The 5,000-nt window shown below is 47.6% G+C and overlaps 13 non-coding genes and 5 pseudogenes across 13 annotated transcripts in view; all 18 read right to left on the bottom strand.

The window, feature by feature from the left end:
• The window catches only part of LOC138540666 (5S ribosomal RNA), a 119-nt gene extending 25 nt beyond the window's left edge, over window positions 1–94 (bottom strand). The window contains exon 1 of the ribosomal RNA XR_011288705.1: window positions 1–94. This exon is cut by the window's left edge and continues 25 nt beyond it. This is a non-coding gene — a ribosomal RNA (5S ribosomal RNA).
• A 106-nt stretch (window positions 95–200) lies between these two features.
• Window positions 201–319, bottom strand: LOC138540311 (5S ribosomal RNA). Its single transcript, XR_011288364.1, has one exon. It is a non-coding gene; the product is annotated as a 5S ribosomal RNA (ribosomal RNA).
• Window positions 320–425: 106 nt separating this feature from the next.
• LOC138539054 (5S ribosomal RNA) lies at window positions 426–544 on the bottom strand. The gene has a single exon (XR_011287133.1). It is a non-coding gene; the product is annotated as a 5S ribosomal RNA (ribosomal RNA).
• Window positions 545–1,007: 463 nt separating this feature from the next.
• Window positions 1,008–1,116, bottom strand: LOC138545329 (5S ribosomal RNA; annotated as a pseudogene).
• Window positions 1,117–1,222: 106 nt separating this feature from the next.
• LOC138548313 (5S ribosomal RNA) lies at window positions 1,223–1,341 on the bottom strand. The gene has a single exon (XR_011292120.1). It is a non-coding gene; the product is annotated as a 5S ribosomal RNA (ribosomal RNA).
• A 106-nt stretch (window positions 1,342–1,447) lies between these two features.
• Window positions 1,448–1,566, bottom strand: LOC138550620 (5S ribosomal RNA). Its single transcript, XR_011294370.1, has one exon. It is a non-coding gene; the product is annotated as a 5S ribosomal RNA (ribosomal RNA).
• Window positions 1,567–1,672: 106 nt separating this feature from the next.
• Window positions 1,673–1,791, bottom strand: LOC138540310 (5S ribosomal RNA). Its single transcript, XR_011288363.1, has one exon. It is a non-coding gene; the product is annotated as a 5S ribosomal RNA (ribosomal RNA).
• Window positions 1,792–1,897: 106 nt separating this feature from the next.
• LOC138541996 (5S ribosomal RNA) lies at window positions 1,898–2,016 on the bottom strand. Its single transcript, XR_011289988.1, has one exon. It is a non-coding gene; the product is annotated as a 5S ribosomal RNA (ribosomal RNA).
• Window positions 2,017–2,469: 453 nt separating this feature from the next.
• LOC138545328 (5S ribosomal RNA) lies at window positions 2,470–2,578 on the bottom strand (annotated as a pseudogene).
• A 106-nt stretch (window positions 2,579–2,684) lies between these two features.
• LOC138548312 (5S ribosomal RNA) lies at window positions 2,685–2,803 on the bottom strand. The gene has a single exon (XR_011292119.1). It is a non-coding gene; the product is annotated as a 5S ribosomal RNA (ribosomal RNA).
• Window positions 2,804–2,909: 106 nt separating this feature from the next.
• Window positions 2,910–3,028, bottom strand: LOC138550618 (5S ribosomal RNA). The gene has a single exon (XR_011294368.1). It is a non-coding gene; the product is annotated as a 5S ribosomal RNA (ribosomal RNA).
• A 106-nt stretch (window positions 3,029–3,134) lies between these two features.
• Window positions 3,135–3,253, bottom strand: LOC138540309 (5S ribosomal RNA). Its single transcript, XR_011288362.1, has one exon. It is a non-coding gene; the product is annotated as a 5S ribosomal RNA (ribosomal RNA).
• A 106-nt stretch (window positions 3,254–3,359) lies between these two features.
• On the bottom strand, window positions 3,360–3,478 carry LOC138539053 (5S ribosomal RNA). The gene has a single exon (XR_011287132.1). It is a non-coding gene; the product is annotated as a 5S ribosomal RNA (ribosomal RNA).
• A 464-nt stretch (window positions 3,479–3,942) lies between these two features.
• Window positions 3,943–4,061, bottom strand: LOC138551103 (5S ribosomal RNA). The gene has a single exon (XR_011294837.1). It is a non-coding gene; the product is annotated as a 5S ribosomal RNA (ribosomal RNA).
• A 106-nt stretch (window positions 4,062–4,167) lies between these two features.
• Window positions 4,168–4,286, bottom strand: LOC138542563 (5S ribosomal RNA; annotated as a pseudogene).
• A 106-nt stretch (window positions 4,287–4,392) lies between these two features.
• LOC138543943 (5S ribosomal RNA) lies at window positions 4,393–4,501 on the bottom strand (annotated as a pseudogene).
• A 106-nt stretch (window positions 4,502–4,607) lies between these two features.
• Window positions 4,608–4,716, bottom strand: LOC138545761 (5S ribosomal RNA; annotated as a pseudogene).
• Window positions 4,717–4,822: 106 nt separating this feature from the next.
• On the bottom strand, window positions 4,823–4,941 carry LOC138551010 (5S ribosomal RNA). Its single transcript, XR_011294749.1, has one exon. It is a non-coding gene; the product is annotated as a 5S ribosomal RNA (ribosomal RNA).
• Between the last annotated feature and the right edge of the window lie 59 nt (window positions 4,942–5,000).

Below are 5,000 nucleotides of genomic sequence, written 5' to 3'. Positions count from 1 at the left end.
GCGGTCTCCCATCCAGGTACTAACGAGGCCCGACACTGCTTAGCTTCCAAGATCAGACGAGATCGGGCGCATTCAGTGTGGTGTGGCCGTAGGCTCTGGTTCTTGTGAGTTTTGTACTTTTAAGCATCTAGTCGGCTAGACCTTGCAGTTTTGAAAGGCAATTGAGAAATGGCTCACTTCCTGAACTTGGAGTACAAAAAAGCCTACAGCACCTGGTATTCCCAGGCGGTCTTCCATCCAGGTACTAACTAGGCCCGACACTGCTTAGCTTCTGAGATCAGACGAGATCAGGCACATTCAGTGTGGTGTGGCCGTAGGCTCTGGGCCTAGTGAGTTTTGTACTTTTAAGCATCTAGTCGGCTAGACCTTGCAGTTTTAAAAGGCAATTGAGAAAGGGCTCACTTCCTGAACTTGGAGCACAAAAAAGCCTACAGCACCTGGTATTCCCAGGCGGTCTCCCATCCAGGTACTAACTAGGCCTGACACTGCTTAACTTCCGAGATCAGTCGAGATCGGGTGCATTCAGTGTGGTGTGGCCGTAGGCTCTAGGAATGCTAAGAATATTACTCTTATGCATTTGCATTTAGTAAGCTAAGCCATGCAGCCACTTGCAACATGATACCACGCTCATCGCTCGATCAGGCTCGATCAGGCGAGATATATAAGACTGGTGGGCCCATTCAGGACTCCTATGTCTGGTAGGATAACTTTAATTCATCCATCCTGTGTCTGTTGCAGGGAGGTGGAGAGAACAATCAACACAATAATGGTTTTCTTTCATGCCTCTTGAAGGACTCAATATTCTCTGTACTGCATTACATGTGAAAGTCGATTTATTACCCATGAACACACTACCTGTATGCTAATTCTATGTAAAAAGGTAGCTCCAGCCCTCATGATGTTGTCCAACATTTCCGCTATAAAACGGGATACAATTATTTTGGAAACATACCAAATTTGAAAAATAATTGAGAAGTTGCGCAATTACTAATCATGGAGCACAAAAAAGCCTACAGCACCTGGTATTCCCAGGCAGTCTCCCATCCAGGTACTAACTAGGCCTGACCCTGCTTAGCTTCCGAGATCGGGCGCATTCAGTGTGGTGTGGCCGTAGGCTCTGGGCCTAGTGAGTTTTGTACTTTTAAGCATCTAGTCGGCTAGACCTTGCAGTTTTGAAAGGCAATTGTGAAATGGCTCACTTCCTGAACTTGGAGCACAAAAAAGCCTACAGCACCTGGTATTCCCAGGTGGTCTCCCATCCAGGTACTAACTAGGCCCGACACTGCTTAGCTTCCGAGATCAGACGAGATCGGGCGCAATCAGTGTGGTGTGGCCGTAGGCTCTGGGCCTAGTGAGTTTTGTACTTTTAAGCATCTAGTCAGCTAGACCTTGTAGTTTTGAAAGGCAATTGAGAAATGGCTCACTTCCTGAACTTGGAGCACAAAAAAGCCTACAGCACCTGGTATTCCCAGGCGGTCTCCCATCCAGGTACTAACGAGGCCCGACACTGCTTAGCTTCCGAGATCAGACGAGATCGGGCGCATTCAGTGTGGTGTGGCCGTAGGCTCTGGTTCTTGTGAGTTTTGTACTTTTAAGCATCTAGTCGGCTAGACCTTGCAGTTTTGAAAGGCAATTGAGAAATGGCTCACTTCCTGAACTTGGAGTACAAAAAAGCCTACAGCACCTGGTATTCCCAGGCGGTCTTCCATCCAGGTACTAACTAGGCCCGACACTGCTTAGCTTCTGAGATCAGACGAGATCAGGCACATTCAGTGTGGTGTGGCCGTAGGCTCTGGGCCTAGTGAGTTTTGTACTTTTAAGCATCTAGTCGGCTAGACCTTGCAGTTTTAAAAGGCAATTGAGAAAGGGCTCACTTCCTGAACTTGGAGCACAAAAAAGCCTACAGCACCTGGTATTCCCAGGCGGTCTCCCATCCAGGTACTAACTAGGCCTGACACTGCTTAACTTCCGAAATCAGTCGAGATCGGGTGCATTCAGTGTGGTGTGGCCGTAGGCTCTAGGAATGCTAAGAATATTACTCTTATGCATTTGCATTTAGTAAGCTAAGCCATGCAGCCACTTGCAACATGATACCACGCTCATCGCTCGATCAGGCGAGATATATAAGACTGGTGGGCCCATTCAGGACTCCTATGTCTGGTAGGATAACTTTAATTCATCCATCCTGTGTCTGTTGCAGGGAGGTGGAGAGAACAATCAACACAATAATGGTTTTCTTTCATGCCTCTTGAAGGACTCAATATTCTCTGTACTGCATTACATGTGAAAGTCGATTTATTACCCATGAACACACTACCTGTATGCTAATTCTATGTAAAAAGGTAGCTCCAGCCCTCATGATGTTGTCCAACATTTCCGCTATAAAACGGGATACAATTATTTTGGAAACATACCAAATTTGAAAAATAATTGAGAAGTTGCGCAATTACTAATCATGGAGCACAAAAAAGCCTACAGCACCTGGTATTCCCAGGCAGTCTCCCATCCAGGTACTAACTAGGCCTGACCCTGCTTAGCTTCCGAGATCGGGCGCATTCAGTGTGGTGTGGCCGTAGGCTCTGGGCCTAGTGAGTTTTGTACTTTTAAGCATCTAGTCGGCTAGACCTTGCAGTTTTGAAAGGCAATTGTGAAATGGCTCACTTCCTGAACTTGGAGCACAAAAAAGCCTACAGCACCTGGTATTCCCAGGTGGTCTCCCATCCAGGTACTAACTAGGCCCGACACTGCTTAGCTTCCGAGATCAGACGAGATCGGGCGCAATCAGTGTGGTGTGGCCGTAGGCTCTGGGCCTAGTGAGTTTTGTACTTTTAAGCATCTAGTCAGCTAGACCTTGTAGTTTTGAAAGGCAATTGAGAAATGGCTCACTTCCTGAACTTGGAGCACAAAAAAGCCTACAGCACCTGGTATTCCCAGGCGGTCTCCCATCCAGGTACTAACGAGGCCCGACACTGCTTAGCTTCCGAGATCAGACGAGATCGGGCGCATTCAGTGTGGTGTGGCCGTAGGCTCTGGTTCTTGTGAGTTTTGTACTTTTAAGCATCTAGTCGGCTAGACCTTGCAGTTTTGAAAGGCAATTGAGAAATGGCTCACTTCCTGAACTTGGAGTACAAAAAAGCCTACAGCACCTGGTATTCCCAGGCGGTCTTCCATCCAGGTACTAACTAGGCCCGACACTGCTTAGCTTCTGAGATCAGACGAGATCAGGCACATTCAGTGTGGTGTGGCCGTAGGCTCTGGGCCTAGTGAGTTTTGTACTTTTAAGCATCTAGTCGGCTAGACCTTGCAGTTTTAAAAGGCAATTGAGAAAGGGCTCACTTCCTGAACTTGGAGCACAAAAAAGCCTACAGCACCTGGTATTCCCAGGCGGTCTCCCATCCAGGTACTAACTAGGCCTGACACTGCTTAACTTCCGAGATCAGTCGAGATCGGGTGCATTCAGTGTGGTGTGGCCGTAGGCTCTAGGAATGCTAAGAATATTACTCTTATGCATTTGCATTTAGTAAGCTAAGCCATGCAGCCACTTGCAACATGATACCACGCTCATCGCTCGATCAGCCTCGATCAGGCGAGATATATAAGACTGGTGGGCCCATTCAGGACTCCTATGTCTGGTAGGATAACTTTAATTCATCCATCCTGTGTCTGTTGCAGGGAGGTGGAGAGAACAATCAACACAATAATGGGTTTCTTTCATGCCTCTTGAAGGACTCAATATTCTCTGTACTGCATTACATGTGAAAGTCGATTTATTACCCATGAACACACTACCTGTATGCTAATTCTATGTAAAAAGGTAGCTCCAGCCCTCATGATGTTGTCCAACATTTCCGCTATAAAACGGGATACAATTATTTTGGAAACATACCAAATTTGAAAAATAATTGAGAAGTTGCGCAATTACTAATCATGGAGCACAAAAAAAGCCTACAGCACCTGGTATTCCCAGGCAGTCTCCCATCCAGGTACTAACTAGGCCCGACACTGCTTAGCTTCTGAGATCAGACGAGATCAGGCGCATTCAGTGTGGTGTGGCCGTAGGCTCTGGGCCTAGTGAGTTTTGTACTTTTAAGCATCTAGTCGGCTAGACCTTGCAGTTTTGAAAGGCAATTGAGAAAGGGCTCACTTCCTGAACTTGGAGCACAAAAAAGCCTACCGCACCTGGTATTCCCAGGCGGTCTCCCATCCAGGTACTAACTAGGCCCGACACTGCTTAGCTTCTGAGATCAGATGAGATCGGGCGCATTCAGTGTGGTGCGGCCGAAGGCTCTGGGCTTAGTGAGTTTTGTACTTTTAAGCATCTAGTCGGCTAGACCTTGCAGTTTTGAAAGGCAATTGTGAAATGGCTCACTTCCTGAACTTGGAGCACAAAAAAGCCTACAGCACCTGGTATTCCCAGGTGGTCTCCCATCCAGGTACTAACTAGGCCCGACACTGCTTAGCTTCCGAGATCAGACGCAATCAGTGTGGTGTGGCCGTAGGCTCTGGGCCTAGTGAGTTTTGTACTTTTAAGCATCTAGTCAGCTAGACCTTGCAGTTTTGAAAGGCAATTGAGAAATGGCTCACTTCCTGAACTTGGAGCACAAAAAAGCCTACAGCACCTGGTATTCCCAGGCGGTCTCCCATCCAGATACTAAAGAGGCCCGACACTGCTTAGCTTCCGAGATCGGGCGCATTCAGTGTGGTGTGGCCGTAGGGTCTGGGCCTTGTGAGTTTTGTACTTTTAAGCATCTAGTCGGCTAGACCTTGCAGTTTTGAAAGGAAATTGTGAAATGGCTCACTTCCTGAACTTGGAGCACAAAAAAGCCTACAGCACCTGGTATTCCCAGGTGGTCTCCCATCCAGGTACTAACTAGGCCCGACACTGCTTAGCTTCCGAGATCAGACGAGATCGGGCGCATTCAGTGTGGTGTGGCCGTAGGCTCTGGGCCTAGTGAGTTTTGTACTTTTAAGCATCTAGTCGGCTAGACCTTGCAGTTTTG

Source organism: Ambystoma mexicanum, unplaced genomic scaffold (assembly GCF_040938575.1).
Source record: "Ambystoma mexicanum isolate Mex_15411 unplaced genomic scaffold, UKY_AmexF1_1 Mex_scaf10, whole genome shotgun sequence".
Taxonomy (NCBI): Eukaryota; Metazoa; Chordata; class Amphibia; order Caudata; family Ambystomatidae; genus Ambystoma; species Ambystoma mexicanum.
This window is presented reverse-complemented; position numbering and strand designations above follow the sequence as displayed.